At 50.8% G+C, this 18,626-nt stretch overlaps 1 protein-coding gene across 9 annotated transcripts in view; it reads left to right on the top strand.

Annotated features, from left to right (window-relative positions):
* The window catches only part of MAP4 (microtubule associated protein 4), a 150,863-nt gene that overhangs the window by 24,699 nt on the left and 107,538 nt on the right, over positions 1–18,626 (top strand). For all 9 annotated transcript variants that reach the window (XM_082297656.1, XM_082297652.1, XM_082297655.1 and 6 more), the window contains exon 2: positions 4,005–4,057. The gene's annotated coding sequence lies outside the window, so the exon portion shown is untranslated. The remainder of the gene's footprint in view (positions 1–4,004; positions 4,058–18,626) is intronic.

Genomic DNA, 18,626 nt, shown 5'->3' with positions numbered 1-18,626 from the left:
GGCCGTTCCCTCTCCTCCTGTCCCTGTTCCCTGGGAGCAGAGCCCGACCCCCCCGGCTGCCCCCTCCTGTCAGGGAGTTGTGCAGAGCCACAAGGTCCCCCCCGGAGCCTCCTTTGCTCCAGGCTCAGCCCCTTCCCAGCTCCCTCAGCCATTTCTCCTAGGATTTACTGTCAGCTTTATCTGAGATGCCTCATACCAGTGTGGGAACAGGAGTTTGATGCTGAACAAAAATTCATTGAAGTATTTGGCAGTGGTGTCCATGAAGGAAAAAACTCCGTCATGTATTTGTGAATAATCTCTTGGTTTAGGGTCTTCGTGAGTTCAGGAACAGGCAAGGAGACAACATAGGGGGTTGTGGCCATAAAGGCAATTTTCCTTCTCCTGGAAGGTGTCCCTGCCCATGGCAGGGATTGAAATGAGATCTTAAAGGTCCTTTCCACCCCAAACCATTCCATAGTTCTGAGATTCCTTGTCAGGTTGTTGTAGGTATTGCTGTTAGCGTTATTCCTCTGGGAAGAGCCAGGGATGAAATCTGAGCTGCCCAGTCTGGACTTCATGGCCACCGTGTATATTTAGCTCAGGGTTCACCATTGCCTTTGGAGCCTGCATCCGACACCCTGGGACTGCTTTGCATGTGGAATGTTGGAGCCAGGATGGGCAACGCCCCTCTTGGCTTCTCCTGTTGAGTGATCTCCATGCCCTGTATGTGTTGGAGACAGGAGCTATTTAAAGGGAGCTGTTTATCCAGAGCTTTGGAAACCAAGTCTGAAGGGTGAGAGAACAGGAAACTCAAAGGTTGAGGGGCTTTCTCTTGCAGGGCACAGGAAACAGTCCTGAATTTGGGATGGGAAAACAGAAAATGCTGCTTGTTTAGGGAATTTGAGGGAGCTGATAAGGGCTTCTCATATGGGGAATGGCACATTCTTCCTGTTATAAACTCGGTGCCACTGAAGTGCATTCCACCTTGCTGGAATAAGAGGGATAATCCAGAGCATTTTTCTGCTCCCTGTCTCTGGCATTGTGAACAGGGGCTGGAACGATCACTGCTCACACAGAAAGTCCTGGATCTTTGGAACTGGAGGCTGTCCAGTGATGATCATTTTGCGAGGTGCATGTGGGGAATCGCTCTCTTTCATCCTTTTTGGGTGGCTTACCAGCATGAGCTCTGTGCTCTCCTCCAGGACCAAGCAGAGCTGGGAGTTCACTCCATCCTCCAAAGGGCTGCCACTGGAAACTGGCAGAGACAAAGTGGTAGTAAGTCGGTGCTACTAAAAGTAGTAAGAACCTTCAAAATTACAGAAACCTGAGGGGAATTGTTGATGTTTGCCCTGAAATATGGATATGATTTTGGCACTCCTTGGAGTATGACTCTGTAGTATGACAGATGGGGTGTGTTTGGTGAACTCTCAGGTGAGAGACTGGGTGGTAACGTGGCAGTAGTCAGTGTGGTAATGGGGTACAGGGGATTCACTTCTTCTGGGAGGGGAATCTCTGAAGCTGGAGAAGCTGTTGGAATGTTCTGTACTAGCAGGATGACGAGCTTGGGAAGCAGAGGAGCTGAGGAACAAGAACTACTGGTGCAGGATGTGGAACTGGATCTTACAGGGACAGCAAACACGAACAGTCTGCAGGCCAGGCAGTGCCTGTTCTCTGATAGGGCAGGCAGGATCAGATGGGGAGCGGTGTGAGATCCCTGCTTTTCCTTTTGGTGCTGCTTTTCCATGTCACTTGTGGGAAAACAGTGTTGGGGAGGGAAGGAACTTGGGAGCTTGGAATTGGGGTCACAATGCATGGACAGGTATCTCTACACATTAAAATCAGTCTCAGAAGTATTTCTCCAAACTGGAGAACAGTCCCGGTTAATCATGGGTCACGAGTTGGGATTTGCTGGATATAGGGTTTTTCCTGCTGTTCAGCAAGGCTTCTGGAACAGTCGGAGTCTTCCTCAATTTATCATGTGAGGGGACAGGGTGAAGTCTCTCAGATTAATTAAAGACCCCACATGTAAGAAACCTTTGCATCCACACCTTCAATTTCAGCAAATCTTTCGATTTGGGGTAAGAAGCACAGATGTTTAACATTTCTGCTTGCCAGTGAGAACATGCCCTAACTTAAAGAGCAGCAATTTTACAATGGGGACAGTTAAAACCCCCACAGTACAGGAATTCTGCCCTTCAAGGGTTATTAGAGAGCAACCAGAGGTGCAGCTTTACCAAAGGAAAAGTTGGTTTGCTCAGACCAAGAACCTGTGGTAGATTTGGTCTCACAGTTACCAGGTTGACCCAGCACTGCCTCATTTGAACTGGAGCAGCACTAAAAAAGGAGCTCCTGCTTCTCATTTTCATCAGTTCTGCCTGAAAAGAGAGGGCTGAGGGTTGTTTTTCTTAACAAATCAGGTAAAGTTTTAGTGGTTTCTGTGCAAAGAGATTGGAATGCCATGTGTGAGAGTGGATCACAGCAAGAGCTGTGGGATGGACTTCAAGGGAGCAGCCAGCTGGGCTGTGCCTTGGGAAGTGATGTGGGTGTTCTTCAGTGGGAAGGAGCTGCAGAGAAGGACCCTGATGTCCCATTTTTCTCAGGGTGGCTCACCTGCAGGTGACAATGTGGAGAAGGGAGCTGTGGGTTTGTGGTGTGTGCTAGCAGAGTTTCCTCTGTGGGGAAGTCAGTGTTACCACACAAGCAGGAGCTGACGCTGGGCACCTCGTGCAGCTGAATCCTGCACAGGATATTCCTCCATTCCGTAATTAGTGTGGTAACTCCCCTTCCCAGCCCTTCTGAAGGGAGCAGGGCTCTTCTGGAAGGTTTTTCTCACTCCTGAGTGCTTCACTGCTTTACTAAAGCTAAAATGACACTTTTCACCAGGCTGTTTCCTCATTCAGCTAAAAGCTCTGGCATTTTACTTCCCTGGAACACGAAATGTCCATCTGTGGGGAGAGGAACATGGATTAGTGTTTCTGTCTGACTGCTGAGCAGGTACTGAGGTGGTGTTTTCCTGTGGGATTGGCTGGATGACTTGCAGTGGTGGAGAACAAGCTGGACATTTCTTTCTCCATGTGGATTGAAATACTTTAACTCTGTGGCTCAAGGGGGCTGTCAGGAGTAATTATTGGGATAGAATCTTTTTTTTTTAACAGCTATGTCTGCTTCACAATGAAGAAACATTATCAACAGAATGTAAAATATTGGGTAGGAAAATTTGGTACGTGACACCCAGGTCAGGAGATGGTTCCCAGGTAGAGCTGGTGGGAGCAGCTGCACTGGAATCATGGCAAATGCAGGGAAAACAGCTGGAGCAGGTAAAGGTGGGCTCGTGACTCGGATGTGGCTGTCACAGGTGGCTGGGCAGGTGTGACAGGGACTGACAGGGGCCCTGTGAGCTCTTAAGCCATTCACTGAGCACCTGAAATGCCACTTAGGGCAGGGATGTCCTGATCAGCCTGGATTAATTCAGCTTTAATGCTGTGTTTGGGGCACCCTATTAGGGTGTGTAACGAGGGAAAAGTCACTCACAGTTTTCATGGAATATCCTAAACGGCTTGAGCAAGTGTTGATGGGAAACAGCAATCACAGGATGGTTGGAATGTGAGGGGACCTCTGGAGCCCATCCAGTCCAACCCCTGCCCGGGCAGGGGCACCTGGAGCAGGTGACACAGGAACGTGTCCAGGGGGTTTGGGATCCCTCTGGAGAGGGAGACTCCAGGCCCCCCTGGGCAGCTGTTCCAGGGCTCTGCCCCTCCTCCATGGAAAGAGGCTCTTCCTCCTGCTGAGCTGGAACTTGCTGTGTTTTGGTTTGTGGCCACTGCTCCTTGTCCTGTCACTGGCACCACTCTTATTCCTGCTGAGGGCACTGAGGAAAGCTGCCTGGATCACTGGAAGGGGACTGCAGCAAAATCTCCCAAGTTTTAGTTAATTCTGAGTGACACCACTCATGTCCCAGCATCCCTAATTCCCTGCCATCCCGGGACTCTGTGATCACACGCTTTCTTTTGCTTTGTGTCTTGCAGATAAGCAGTTTGTGAGGACTGAAGTACCTGCCCAGGGAACACCTGCTTGTGAGGTAGGAACTGATTTTCTAATGACCCAACACTAAATCTCTAATTGAAAAGCAGAGGTTGGCTGCAGCTGTGTGCACACCAAAGCAGCCATGCTGGGAATCGCAGCGACCATCCAGAGATCTGAAATGGGAGCTCTGCCTCCGGGAACTTCTGTGCAGCAGACATGTCTGGAATGCACACACCTTTCCATTCTCTTCTGTTAAACCTTCAAATCACTGCTCTTTTTACACTCTTCCAGTTAGAGTCCTTCCAGATAGAATCAGAAAGGTCTGGGTTGGAAGGGATCCTAAGGATCATCCAGTGCCACCCCTGCCATGGGCAGGGACAGCTCCCACTGTGCCAGGCTGCTCCAAGCCCCAATGTCCAGCCTGGCCTTGGGCACTGCCAGGGATCCAGGGGCAGCCACAGCTGCTCTGGGCACCCTGGGCCAGGGCCTGCCCACCCTCCCAGCCAGCAATTCCCAATTCCCAATCTCCCATCCATCCCTGCCCTCTGGCAGTGGGAAGCCATTCCCTGTGTCCTGTCCCTCCAGGCCTTGTCCCCAGTCCCTCTGCAGCTCTCCTGGAGCCACTTTGGGCCCTGCAAGGGGCTCTGAGCTCTCCCTGTGTCCTTCCCTTCTCCAGGGGAACATTCCCAGCTGTCCCAGCCTAGCTCCAGAACAGAGGGGCTCCAGCCTTTCAGGTATTTATTAAAGTTTCAAATATTCCTGGGGTTCTGTTTGGGATAACAGGGCTGGTGTGGAACTCAAGGCTTGTCCTTTCTGGCCACCTGGACCTTCTTTCCTTGCCTTTTCTGTTGCAAATGCTCACATCTTGTTTAACTTGGTCGCTCAAATCTTCTTTTTATCAGAGTAAGAGGACTACAAAAGATTAAAATGGGTAAACTAGGCCAAGAAAAACAAGTCTGATTTGATTTGTTAGGAATTGGGAGCAGCGGATCATCCAGTTTTTTTATCCTGGCTGTCCTTTGGGATGGCACAATAAAGCTCCAGTTCCACTGGAAGCTGCCATCAGGTCTGCAGTTGGGATGTTCGAGGTGCTGGTGCTCACATAATGTGGTTTGGGGAAGGAATTACGATTTATTCCTGATATTTGTATGGACTGAGAGACCCGGCTGTCTTCTGCAGAGCAGTCTGGGATTGTTCTCAAATGCTGGTTATGTCTTTGAATCCTGAGAGGAATGTCTGCTGTTTTCCTCAGGGTTTGATCCGTCCATCTGCCTTTTCCTTTAAAAAAGGCCTGAGCTGCTACTGGCAGTGCTGGTACATCCAGTGACCCTTGGCTGTGAGGAGTGCAGAGGAGTCACATGGATGTAGCTCATAACACCTTGTTTTATATCACCAGCTCTATCCACTGTGATCTCCTGGAAGTGACAGGAGCCTCTCATGTCTCTTAGAACTTAGTTATGGGATAAAACTGTTCCTCAGGTGCCTTTTTGCTCAGCATCTTTAGATGGCAGATGCAGAGATAAGCTCGTAGGTGCAGAGTCCTTTATTGTCAGGGGGCTGATGCTCCTGTTCAGGGTGGGACTGGAAGAGGCTCCTGTGTCCCTGTTCAGGGTGGGACTGGAAGATGCTCCCTGTTCATGAAGGGGCTGGAAGATGCTCCATTGCTGCAGGGGCTGGGCCCAGGCTTCCTGGGGTGTTCCCAGCTCCTGCTGTCGGTCCTGGGGCTGTGGCTGCCAGCCAAACCATCTTAAGTCGTTGTCTCAAAGCCACTTGAAGAGAAGCCAAGGAAGATGGCTTATCTCCCCTGGGTGGGCTGGAGGGGGGGGCTGTGCCCAGAGTGCCCCACGTGCTTGTGCCCGTGGCCTCAGTGGACCTGCAGAGGTCACGGGAGGTGAGGTGTCACCTCCTCCTCAGGGAGAAGCCAGACAGGGAAGGTGATGGAGGAGTGGGAGAGCTCTGTGTTTTCCTTTCTGCACCTGCCAGCCTTGAGTGGGTTTTAATTTTCCTCTTTTCTACCTCTCTTGGCTTGGACCAGTGTGGTCTGAAGGTCTGCCAGGCTCCTGGGATGTCTGGACTCGACCTCAGACTTCATGGAATATCTCCAGTTGGAAGGGACCCTTAGAGATCATCGACTCCAATTCCCTGCTCCTCACAGGACCACCTAAAACTGAATCCCATAACTGGAGTGTTCTCCAGGCACCCCTTGAACTCTGACAGGTCGTGTTGTACCTCCCAGCTTGTGTAAGGGGGTGACTTTGCCATTAGGATTTCCCTCCTTGGATTTCTCCATTGTCCAAAACTGGGAGTTCCGGTGGAAGCTGCCTCCTGGAGTCCCAGGGATCCATGTACCACTCCACATTTGTTATTCATAGTTTCAGGACATGGAAACCAACCAGGTGTTTCCCACAGGCTGCACTGAGCAGTTAAAGTGCTTCCTGGAGTAATTTATCCGGGAATATTTAATCCATGCTCATTGAGTGCGTGGATGAATAAAGGCAGCTTCCTCCCCAACATCCTCTGGGAAGCTGGGAGAGCAGGCAGGAGGGAGGAGGCCTTGCTGGGAGCTGGGCACTGGCTGGTCCTGGTTGGATGAGCTGGCTGAGGAATGTCCTGGGCTCTTTACAAACCTGAACCTGTTACCTCAAATCATCCCTCAGGAATACCTGAGTTCTTCCTGCTTACTCCGTTGTGAGCTCCTCCAGCCAAGCACAGGGGAATGTTTGGTCACCCCTCTTAAACTGCAGACACTGACCATGATTGTGGCACCTGGATCTTCACTGGGTTCTTGTGTTGGTGCCACGTGTACAGGTGGGGAAAAGACCCTTCTGAAAACGTTACCTGCTGGATGAATTTCTACTTTGTTGTATAGCAGCTCTGACTGGGAAGAAACACCCACAAACCCACATCTTTAGGGTCAATTTTACTGGGTGGGAGGCCCTGGCACAGGGTGCCCAGAGAAGCTGTGGCTGCCTCTGAATCCCTGGCAGTGTCCAAGGCCAGATGGGACAGGGCTTGGAGCAGCCTGGGACAGTGGGAGGTGTCCCTGCCATGGCAGGGGTGGAATGGGATGGGCTTTGAGGTCCCTTCCAACCCAAACCATTCAGAGATTTGAGGATTCTGAGTCACTTTAGAACGTAAGGTTTTATTTTCTTAAAATGATGTAGGATGAACCCTTAATTAAAATCAAAAAAGGTGGTTGGTTGGTTTTTTTTTTTTTCAGTACTATGCTGAATATTTATTTATTTAATCTCCTCTTTTTCCCCTTTTGGAAGGGAATTGCTGTGTCCAAGGGCACCTCAGTGTGGCACTGGATGCTGCAGCCGTACCTTTGATAAGAAAGTGAATCATTCTCTACAGAAACCACCAGACCCGTGCCTGATAACACTGCAGGGACACCTGGAATGTCTTTTATTGCTCTTTTCTTTCATGAAATCTCAGCTTTTGTTTTCTAAGCTAAGCTTGTTTTCCAGCACCCTTGAATGTGTTTGTTATCAGGAGCACGGAAATGTAAATACAATGGTGGTTGGGCTGCAGCAGCTCCTCCCTTCCTCCCCCTGCCTTCCTGCATGCACTTGGGGAGGGGGAAGCTGTTCTGCTGCCTTAATTCATTGCAGAAAGGACTGTTCTTCCCCCTACTGCCACCCCACCAGATTTCAAAGAGAGCAGAGAGACAAGTCTCTCCTTGAGACCAAGAGCTGACACAAGGCCTCGTGCTGGGGCTCCTCTTGGCGTTTTCCCAAGCTCCTCCCTAACAGTACATCCCACTTTTTAACCAGATAAGCCACACAGGCACCGTTCTGCTTGAATTAAGACTGCATTCTTCTGCTTGCAACATTTGAGCATGTTTCCTAGAAGAAAGACTAAAAGAATTGGAGCCTTCACCAGCCTGAGTCTCCCAGCCTTAAGTTTGCAGCTGTTTCTGAGAGTTGCTGTCCAAGTGTGGTTGTGCTGGGTGTAGCTGGTCACTAGGAGCTAATGTTGGTTGATCTCTCAGCCAGCAGGAATTTTGTCCTTAAAACCAGGTCAGGATAACAGAAGGGCTCCCATGTAGAATTTGTTCTTCTGCCTCACTGGGGGGGAATTGGGCTCAGCTGTTGGATGTGAGCAGTCACTTGGCCTCGCTCTGTGCCCGTCATCTGCTTTTTGCACTGAGTCTGTCATGAACGTTGCATGGCAGGAACAACTTTCAGGGCAGAGTTATTTCTCTTCAGTTAGCCAGGCCTTTCTTGCCTAACCTGCCACGGTAAATGCCATCAGTGTGCCTGCACCACACTCAGGCTGCTCCCTTGTCACTGCTGAGGAGTTCAGTGATGCTCTTCTGGCCCTGGGCCAGCTGTGGGGCTGAACCAGCTAAAGAAAAATCCCCGGGATCCTCTCTAAGAATAAACATCACGGGAGAGCAGGAGTGTCCCCCTGCCTGGGGAGAATTAACGGGTTGTGCTGGGAGGGAATAACAGCAGCAGCTTAAGGGCTGGGCTGGCATCCCTCTGGCTACAGGGATAAGCTGCAAGGCCTCAGGAGGGTCTGGCCTGGACCTTCAGCGTTCCTCGTGCTGAGGATGACACAGTGCTTTCAGAGTGTGCTGGCTTTATCAATCAAGAATCTGATACATCCCCTTTTGAAGGAGGTGGGAACGTTCCTGCTGAAGCTGTGGTCCAGCAGAGTTCCCTCCAGATGAAATCCTGCTGAATGTGCCATTGACAGGCATTTCTCTGTTTTCAGGCACTTCTCTGTAGCTGTATCTTTGATGTCCCTCCCCTGGGTAGCACGGGAGGTGCTGGACTGCTGCAGGAGTGTGGTGATGCTGCCTCATGGGCCCTGGTCTGGCTCGGGCACCGAGGGATGCTGAGCTAATTCACCTTCCCAGGAATTCCCTCGCCGAGGGAGAAGGCCCCTCTCTGCACTAACACTGGAGCCATGAATTGCTGCCTGGTCTCTCAAAGCATCCTGAGTTCTGCCCTGGGGAGCTTTGGGGTGACTCACTGGGCCTTCCCCTGCCTCACACCCCCTTCTGAAGCTCAATTATCTTTCTCCTTGTCCTTGGGAGCTGTTCCATTAGCACCAGGAGTGCCCCTCTCCCGTGGATCACAGGCAGGCAGTTCTTGCTTCCCAAGCTTCCAACAAATCCTTTCCTGAGCTGTTGTAGGCAAAAGGCTCAGCTCTGCCTGCAGAGGGGCCCGAGTGTGCTCAGCACTTTTAAAGCTAAAGGCTTCTACCTTGGTTTAAAAGGATTTCAGATTTTGCCTTTCTTACGTGTGTGTAGGCACAAATATCCCTACTTAGAGGTAATTCCTATTAACATGGAATGTGTTTAATCTCCGTTACATCTATTGTGGAGTTGCCCCGGGATGAACAAAATCCATACAGTGAATTGCTGAAGGTGGTGCAAAAAGGCCCTTTCTAAGCATGTTCCAGTGGCACACCAGTGTGTAAAGGCAGACTGGGATATCCCAGAGCTGTCCTTAACAGGGTAAGGAACAGGGGTGATCCCAGAGGTGTTCTTAACAGGGTAAGGAGAGTAAGGAACAGGGATATCCCAGAGCTATCCTTAATTAAGGAACAGGGATATCCCAAAGCTGTTCTTAACAGAGTCAGGAACAGGCTCCACAGCTTGGAGCCTTCCAGGTGTTTTCTGCTCCCACCCTAAATGTGCTTAGGGGCTTCAGTTCTCCATGAATTTCTGAGCACCCAAGTGGCCTCCTCAGAAAAAGAGGGAGTTTTGTTCCTGGCCTGAAAACCCCTGTGGACCAAGTGGGCAGGTCCTCGTGCGTGGTACGTGGAACGTGTCTGTTCCATTTCCAGGTTCCTCTGGGGGCATTTCTGGGAGTTTGCAAAAGCCACAATCCTCTGAGGCACCTGATGAGTCCATAAAGTCCCTCACTCACTGTAGCCAAGATCTTGCAGAATTTGCAAATAGCTAAAACTCATTTCTTGGTATAGAAATGCTTTGTTTCATTCTTCCAAAGCTTTTTGACCTTCCAGTGGTGTTTGAAAGCTTTAAAACATTGTTTTCTTCTGACAAATCCCCTCGGAAAAGCATTGCCAGGTTTGCTGTGCCACCCCTCTGGAACACCAGGCTGGTGCTGAGTTGTCATGAATGAAAACGATTCTCCACTCGACTTTCTCACGTGGAAGCTTCCAGCCCTGTGTCCTGATGGGCAGGTTCTGGCGCTCTGTAATTACGCTGTCAAGAGAAGGGCTTATTTTAATTAAAAGTGAAATAGCTGTTGTACTGCAGTCACAGACACAATTGGAATTATTCCATGCAGGGGAAGGAGTGGAGCCTGTGTGGAAGTGGAGTGGCTGGAAGCAGAGATGGTGTGTCCTGGCTGCCAGAGGAGCTGCTTCTCTTTTCATGGCTGTGGCTGCTGCTCCCCATGAGCTGGGATGGTTTATGTTCCTTGCCCAGATTTTATCTTGTTTTTTAGTGCACTGGTGAAGGTGCTGATTCGGGGCACTCAGAGTCAGTTTGCTTGCAGAGGATGGCATCCAGCCTGTCCTGTGGGCATCACAGTCATGGAATCATTGAGGTTGGAAAAGACCTTCAAGACTGAGTGCAGCCTGTGCCTGATCTCCAACTTAATTTCAGAATTTATCCTCTCTGGCCTTGCTTTCCCTGCTATGCTCTCAGACGTGTATATACACATATTTATATATTACTGTATATACATAAAGGCAAAAATTCGAGTTGATGAAGGCACTGAGGGGCTGCACAGTGGTACTCAATCTATAATTAGGCTGGACTAAACCTCTGCATTTTTTTCTCTCAGCATGACTTGAACTCATTCTCATCTCTGGGTTTGTCCTTCCAGTGTTTGTGCTGCACAATTTTCATCCCATCTTAGAAATTAACGCCCAAATTCTCACGTGAGAACAAAATCCATTGTTCTGGGAGACATGTACATAAGACAAACATGGAACAGGGTGAATTTAGGGGAGCTGGCACGAGGGCTGAGGGACTGAGGTGAACTTTTGTAGTGAAACGTCTCCCATTTTGTGTACTTGTGTGATTTCCAGGCTGTGGCAATGAGGTGATGTTGCAGGAAGAAGAACGAGGAGGTAAAGATGAGAAGTGTTGGGCGATGCACTCTGTCAGTGGTGTGCCATCCTTCCCTTGCTTCCAGGAGGAGAAGGATCTCTCTGGGCAGAGCCAGGCAGCCCTTGTGTTGTGGCTTTGCTCTGGGAGGGAGGTGGGATCCAGGCTCCTCCCTGGGCCGGGTGCTATTAAAGGAAAGCAGCTGACGGGAGCAGCTGCTTGGGCTGGGGCTCAGCCCAGCATCCTCCAGAGAAAGTGCTTTGCAAACAGCCCTTTCCTACCCTGCCCCCACTTGTCCTTCCCTGTGCCAGGAGAAAAGAGGAGACTCTTTCCCCATGATTGATGAAACTCTCCTTATTTGGTGCTGCCTCTCCGGGGAAGCGGCGCACGAAATCCCCTCTGCTGCGAGGCAGTGGAGGCCAGCAGCCAAGCTGGGCTCTGGGGAGCTGGGTTTTCAAAGCTGTTAAAGAGTAGGCCATTTTGGAGCTAAAACTTTGGGCAGAAGGTGGGCAGAGTCTCTTTATTCCTTAGATAAATATTTATGATTTTGGAGTCCTTTTTAGGTCTCTTACTTCAGCGCTTGTAGGCCTGTGCACACCTCGACACTTGAAAGTCCCTCACAGTTATTATCTATGAACTCATCTTCCATGTGGCTGTTTTGAAGGCCAGCCAAGAGCATTAATCCCCACCTTCTAGAGTCCCTGATCCCTGCTGGGGCTTAGAGGAAAGTTATTCTTGTCCTCCCAGTGAAGCTGCTCTGGCAGAGCATCTCTCTCTGTAACTTAAGGCAAGTTTATTAATGTGACTTTTTATCAGCTTGGAAAGGGTACAGCTCGGGATGGAGCAATCCAACTTGGACAGTCTTACCCCGTCCTGCTGAGTGCTTAATGGCACTGAAATTGCCCAAAGGGAGGGAATCGGTGCAGGAGGTTGGTGTGCTCTTATCTCATCTCAGGCATAATTACCAGCAGTAAAACGCTCTTTGCAGGCACGAGTACGTGCCACGGATCTTTTTTGGAAATGGGTGCAGCTGAAGTGGAGTCAGGGCTGGAAATGGGCTGCTGGGGTGATTCTTTGCAGTTGTATCACTCTTCTTCTCCTCAGCCTGACATTCCTAAAGCCTCCCAGCTCTGGTTTTTGTCCAGTTGTGGCTCTGCTGGCATCCGGCCCTATCCCTGCGTGAGCCTCCCCCTTTCCACCATCCCTCCTTACTCAAAGTCTGCTTTGGTTCCAGGAGCGCTTCTCTGAACGCTCTGGGCTGCTTCAGGTGGGCTTCCTTCCATTTGTTGTCCTTCCAGGGATTTGGACAGGAGGGGAGTTTGCACAACTTTGCTTTCAGCTCCCTCTGCCAGTTTGGTGGCTTTGGGCAGCTCTGATGATCAGTCTGGTGTCACATGGAGGGTTTGGGAGCTGGCTCAGGGCCCTGTCATGGAGCTGTGCTGCCTCTCCGGTGCTGCCTCTCCGGGCCTCTGTTCCACAGGGAAGTTGCAAAACACCCCTCAGGCTTTTGGACAAGTGCAGAGCAATGGCAGCAGCGTAATTCCCAGGAATGCGGTAGGGTTGCTCTCTTGGGTATCTGGAGTTTCTGTCTCGAGTTGTATGGGCAGAGCCTGGCTCTCCAAAGCCTGAGAGCAGCAGGAGTTGCTGTGGAGTGCCCTGATCAAACAGGCTCGTGCTTCGTGCCTGGAGCTCCCAGTAGCTCCTTCTGGAGCCCGTGCCTGGTGTTACCCCCTGAGGAAAGGTTCTGCAGAGCTGACATCCTCACCCTGAGCTGAGGGGAACCGATGGAAAAACCTGCAGGTGAGAGTGTGAAATGAGAGTTTGCAGAGTTCTCAGTGCAGCTGAACACGGGGCTGAACTGAGATCAAACAGGGGGATCTGTGCCATGGAAATGCTGAGTTCCAGAGGCCTGGCTGGGAGCTGCTGGGAGGGTGGGCAGGCCCTGGAGAGCCAGGCTCTGCCCATACAACTCGAGACAGAAACTCCAGATACCCAAGAGAGCAACCCTACCGCATTCCTGGGAATTACGCTGCTGCCCCTGGATCCCTGGCAGTTCCCAAGGCCAGGCTGGACACTGGGGCTTGGAGCAGCCTGGGACAGTGGGAGGTGTCCCTGCCCATGGCAGAGGTGGCACTGGATGATCCTTAAGGTCTCTCCAACCCAAACCATTCTGGGATACCATTCCATGATACCAGGTGCCTGCACACTTGTGTGTGTGTATTTAGACACGCTCAAACAGGAATTCTCCCTGGTTCTCTTGCATTTGGATATTCCTTCTGCCTTGATCTTTGATGGAGATCTGGCTCCAGCTAATTACTTTTACTTTGCATAAGTGCAGAGTGTAGACTTTATTTTTGAACTGCTTATACTGAGTTGAAAATGATGTTAATAAGGGACATGTTATATTCATGTTACCCGCCACTGGAATTCCTCGAAGTGCTGAAGTATCAGTATTTATTTCTCTGTTCCCTTTCCTCTGCCAATGACAGCCCTGGCCGCAGTGCACCCTTTGTGTAGGGATCTGGAACCTTCCATAGTATCTGGGAATGATGGCACTGGTTCTCTCCAGGCAGCTGTGCTGTGAGAGAGGGAGATGTTTAGTGCAGCCTGATGGAATGTGCAGGGCAGTTCCCACCTGTGCAGGTGATTCCTCACCGGAATCCCGGCTGCGTGGGGCCCTGCTCCGGGTGTTTGGAAGGGAATGCTCTGTGGGATGCATTGACAGCAAGATGGGAAGCAGCAGTTGGCAGAGCCTTTGGCTGCTGGCAGGTTTTGGCCTGTGCTGGGATCGCCAGAGACCTCTCTCTGGTGAGGCCTGTGGTGAGATCGATTCCAGTGCGGAATTACAGCCAAGGTAAATGCTGGAGTGCCCCAGCTCCCTGTAAAGCGTGTTCTGGCTGGGGCACAGGTTGTATTTGGAGCGAGCAGTGCAGAGCCTTGGACTCCTCTCTGAAGAGCTCATTGTAGGGGCAGGTGCAAAGCTGAGAGGCTGCGTGGGGCATCGATCCGTCCCCGCTGGCGGAAGGCTGAATTCCTTGGAACACATCCTCCTGGGGCAGGACCTCTGCCCTGGAGCAGCCGTGTCACTGTGGGGTTGTTCAGCTGTAAATGGGCATTGTCCCTTCAGGGTTTGGGGTTGCCATAGTTCCTACCACAGTCTTGCAGCCCCAGTGCAGCTTTACGGGTGTTGGGAGCTTTTCCTTCGTGCAGTGCAGGGATTGTGTGACATTCCTTGGATGCACTCTGAAGGTTCACAGAATCTTTAAGATGGAAAACGACCTCTGAGATCATCGAGTCTGACCTTTGACTGACACCCCCATATCAGCTGAACTCAAGTAGCCTCAAGTCATCCTGGTTGCTGTTGCCTCCCCTGGATGCCCTTCTGGTCCTGCACTTCCCTTTGAAGTCCCTGTATGTTAAAGGAAAAAATGTTCCTTTTTTTTTGTTGAATCAAGTACAGATAGTGTTAGTGAATATAAAAAGAGCAGGTGGGAACTGCTGTGGTAAAGCTGGGAAATGCTGGCCTGGCAGCCTTCAGGCCACCTTCAGTCATGGCTTTTGAGCTGACAGTGAGCAGGAGCTCCACACGTGGAGAGAAGAGCTTGTTTTACAACTTGCCTCTGGCTGCTGTGGGATTTCTGCCTGGTTATCCTTGGAGACTTTATCATTCCATGAAGTGTGAGCTCTCCAAGCCACGAGTGGCTGCAAGGCAGGAAGAAAACAGAAGTTGCCTCAAATCTCCAGAAACTGAGAGGATCTCTTTAACATTCCCAACGAGGCAGGAATGCTGGGAGACTGTCTGCTGCCTGGCTCTGCTAATTCACGTGGCTTCTGAATAATTGATGATGGGGAAGGCACGGCTCGTTGGCTTTATCAGTGCTTTCCTAAGGGAAATGGAGCTGACGAAAATGTTTCTGATTATGGAGCAGAAATCATCATTAAGGACTTGGATGCAGCAAGCTGGGTTTATTTGCAGTACTAATAACAGCAAAAATAATGCTTGAAGCAGAGAAATGGCTCATTCCCCAAGGAATGAAGCCCTGCAAATTGATGGACACTCTTGGACATCCTGAATAAACCCCAGGATTATGGAAAGACTTACAAGGCATCATTAAGTGGACAAACTGCACTTCAAGCAATCAACTTTGAAACTTTAAAGTTATAACTCAGAAAAGCTGAAGTATGGCCTGTGAAAAAGAACTGGCCCTGGCCAGCCAGAGCTCGGTTTGTCCCGGTGACCTTCCCTGTCACATCTCCACGGCCTCGCTGTGGCCGTTCCCGTCCCGCTCCGCCAGTTGCTCCTGGTTTATTGCAGATCTGGCGTTCCCGTGGCAGGGAATTCAGCCCCCCAGCCCCAGCATCTCCTGCACGCTCCCTGGAGGAGCCTCAGGTTTCCCCACTCTTGGAAGGCCAGGTGGGAGCAGCAGGCAGAGCCAGAGGCTGAGGGAGAGGTTGTTCCTGACCCGAGATGTGGAAGGAGGAGATGGGAGAGGAAGTGGCTGGGAGCAGACAGTGAGAGGAGGAAGCAATTGGGGCTGAAGCTCTGCCTCGGCTTTGGGATCGTGTTGAAACTTCATTAAACCCATCTGAAGTGAGAACTTAAAACTTCCTGGTTATTGTCTGCTGTGTGGCCATAAAGGGATTGTGGAAGGGACTTGGATCTGCATGAAGCCTTCAGAGCTATTTCATGGTTGGAATCCTGGAATCCCAGCCTGGTTTGGGCTGGAAAGAACCTTAAGGATCATCCAGTGCCACCCCTACCATGGGCAGAGACACCTCCCACTGTCCCAGGCTGCTCCCAGCCCCAATGTCCAGCCTGGCCTTGGGCACTGCCAGGGATCCAGGGACAGCCCCAGCTGCTCTGGGCACCCTGTGCCAGGGCCTGCCCACCCTCACTGCCAGCAATTCCCAATTCCCAATCTCCCATCCATCGCTGCCCTCTGGCACTGGGAAGCCATTCCCTGTGTCCTGTCCCTCCAACCCTTGTCCCCAGTCCCTCTGCAGCTCTCCTGGAGCCCCTTTGGGCCCTGCAAGGGGGAATCTGGGATTCCTGAGTGGAAATAGGTGTGCTGTCCTTGCGTTCCCTCGTGGAGGCAATAGTAGGAACTGTTTCCCCTTCACTTGTGTGTTTCTGGCTGGTTTTGTGTAGCAGCTTGGAGCCTCTGGGGCTGGCTGAATTTATTCTGAGTAATTAAAGTGAGCCAGAAGGCTCGGGCAGTTTGTGCTGAGGAGGGAAACATCTCCGCAAGTGCTTTGTCTGTTTCAGGAGTCCAAGCTTAAAATCACCAAATGCCCCAAACCTGCTCCCCTTGCACTCAAACCCGCTCTCTTTGTCCCCAAATCTGCCTCCTCTGGTCCTGCCTCGTCCCTTGTCCCTCACACAGGAGGGCAGCAATCACTTAAGCCCTGTAAATAACAGCTGGAAAATCTCTTGCTGTGTTTATGGATTGAAGGAGAACGTGATTCTGTGACTCTGAAATCCTGATCTGCTGGAAGTCCAAACATGCACTAGAAATCAGGAATATTTGGTGTGCTGCCTCCCTGTCTGCTCTCCCAGGAGCTCCGAGGAAGCTGCCAGCTCACTCTGGTTTCAGCAGCACCTCCAAGTTGAAATTTGGTGTTTGATTTTGCTGTGGAAATATCTGGAATCGCCTAATTAACCCTGGTTTGATGGTGCCATGGGGTACTTGGGCTGCTCCAGCAGGTCTGGAGCATCCCAAAGAACCGGAGACTTTCCCTTTGCCCGGAGGGGGTGGCACCTGCACTTCAGGGAGTCCTTGGGGAACTGATTCCTGCATTCTGGAATCCAGGACACCCATTCTGAGGCTGCTTTTTCCAGCACTTGAGCTGAGAGTGATTGTAAGTGTTGGAAAGATTTTATTAAAGATCTCTCACCTTCCATCTCTTTGCCTCAAAGAAGCTTCTGGTGATTTGTGGGATTTTCCTGTGGCTCCAGAAACAGCCACACAGCAGAGCTCTTGCTGTGTCTAAAACAATAAATAAGTGAATCCCATGGGTTTGGACTGTGCCAAAAAAATTACAAAAAATTCAGTTGGGTCATAGATTTTTGTGCCCAGCCATGGATTGTAAGGAACGTCAGCGACTCGAGTGGTTGCTGTGTCCTCTCCTCTGGAAGGATGGATGCAGAAACCCTTTCCATGGATTCCAGGACTCTGGGAAGGAGGATGACTTAGCAGATCTCTGCTCTCCTGTTTCCTCACGCCTCAGCAGCCACGGCCGAGTGCTCCCAGCAGCTCCAGCTAAGAAAAGCAACCTGACTTACCCAGGAGAAATGGGAATTATGACCAAGCTGTCCCTGTTTCTTCCAGCCAGGCATTTCGTTCGGGATGGAGTTAGGAGCTAATTTTAAAGGGGCAAGTGGATCTGATGAAATAATGGCTGTGCTTCTCGTAAATCTGGGCATCAGAGTCTCCTTTAAACCAGCAAAAGCGAGGAAGTGTTACTTCACTGTTCCTCCTGCTTGGGAGCAGATTTCTCTTCCCTCTCTGGCAGGAAGGTTGCTGGGCCAGAGGCCGAGTCCAGCCCGTTTGGACCCATGGATTCCTGCCAGGAGCCTGGCAGGGCTCTGGAGCGGGCTGGAATGCTGTGTCACTGTCACTGCAGGGCTGGAACTGGTACCTGGGGGTGCTCCTCTGGGAAAAGCCATCATTCCCTCTGCCAGAAATCCCAGGGAAGTACAGCAGTGTCCCCCACTGAGTATGATTCTGTTTGGACAGTTTACAGGCTTTCAAGTTTGAGGTTTCTTTGGCAGCATCCCTGTGCCCACTCTCCTCCTTCTCTGCCTTCAGACAAGAAACACAAAATCTGGGTCAGACTGATCATAACTTGAAATTCCAAGCCTGTGCGTGCCCGGAGGCAGGAACACAACCGAGCAGTCAGGGGAGCTGCAAAATGGAAGCACAAAGTTGAGGAAATAAATTCCACTCTTCCCTGGATGGGGAGCTGGAGGCTGTGGCTCATGCAGGTTTTGATTTGCCTCCCTTTCCAGAGGGTGGTGAGTGGGATGATGGCACTGGGAAGTTGTTTCAGGGGCTCACTTAAAGTAAAACCTGGGCAAGGAAGTTGCTGAAGAGAAGTTCTTGACACCCTGAGAAGTTGTAGATATCCCTAGATCCATGGAAGTGTCCAAGGCCAGGTTGGATGGGGCTTGGAGCAGCCTGGGACAATGGGAGGTGTCCCTGCCATGGCAGGGCTGGCACTGGACGGGCTTTAAGGTCCTTCCAACCCAAACCCTTCTGGGACACTGCCAGGGATGGGGCAGCCTTGACTAAAAACCAGTGAATAGTTGGAACTCTTTGGAACAAGACACCAGGATCGGGGTCTGTGATGTGGTGAGGGATTGAAATAACCCTGCTGAATCTTGCAGATTAGCTGAGGAGAGATGGATTTTATTTATCCCCACAAACAGGTTACTCACTGAGTACACAGAGATTCTGAGCGTGGAGAAGAACAGATGGGGCAAACCCTGAGTGTAACAGATCAGCTGTGCCTGGAACAGGAGGGATCTAAACAATCCTCCTGTGTAAAAATAATGTGTGAGTTAAAGGAACATGATTGATTTGCTTTG

This window comes from Coloeus monedula (assembly GCF_965178545.1).
Source record: "Coloeus monedula genome assembly, chromosome: 1".
Taxonomy (NCBI): domain Eukaryota; kingdom Metazoa; phylum Chordata; class Aves; order Passeriformes; family Corvidae; genus Coloeus; species Coloeus monedula.
Note: the sequence above shows the minus strand (reverse complement) of the source record. Positions and strands in the feature narration are given on the sequence as shown.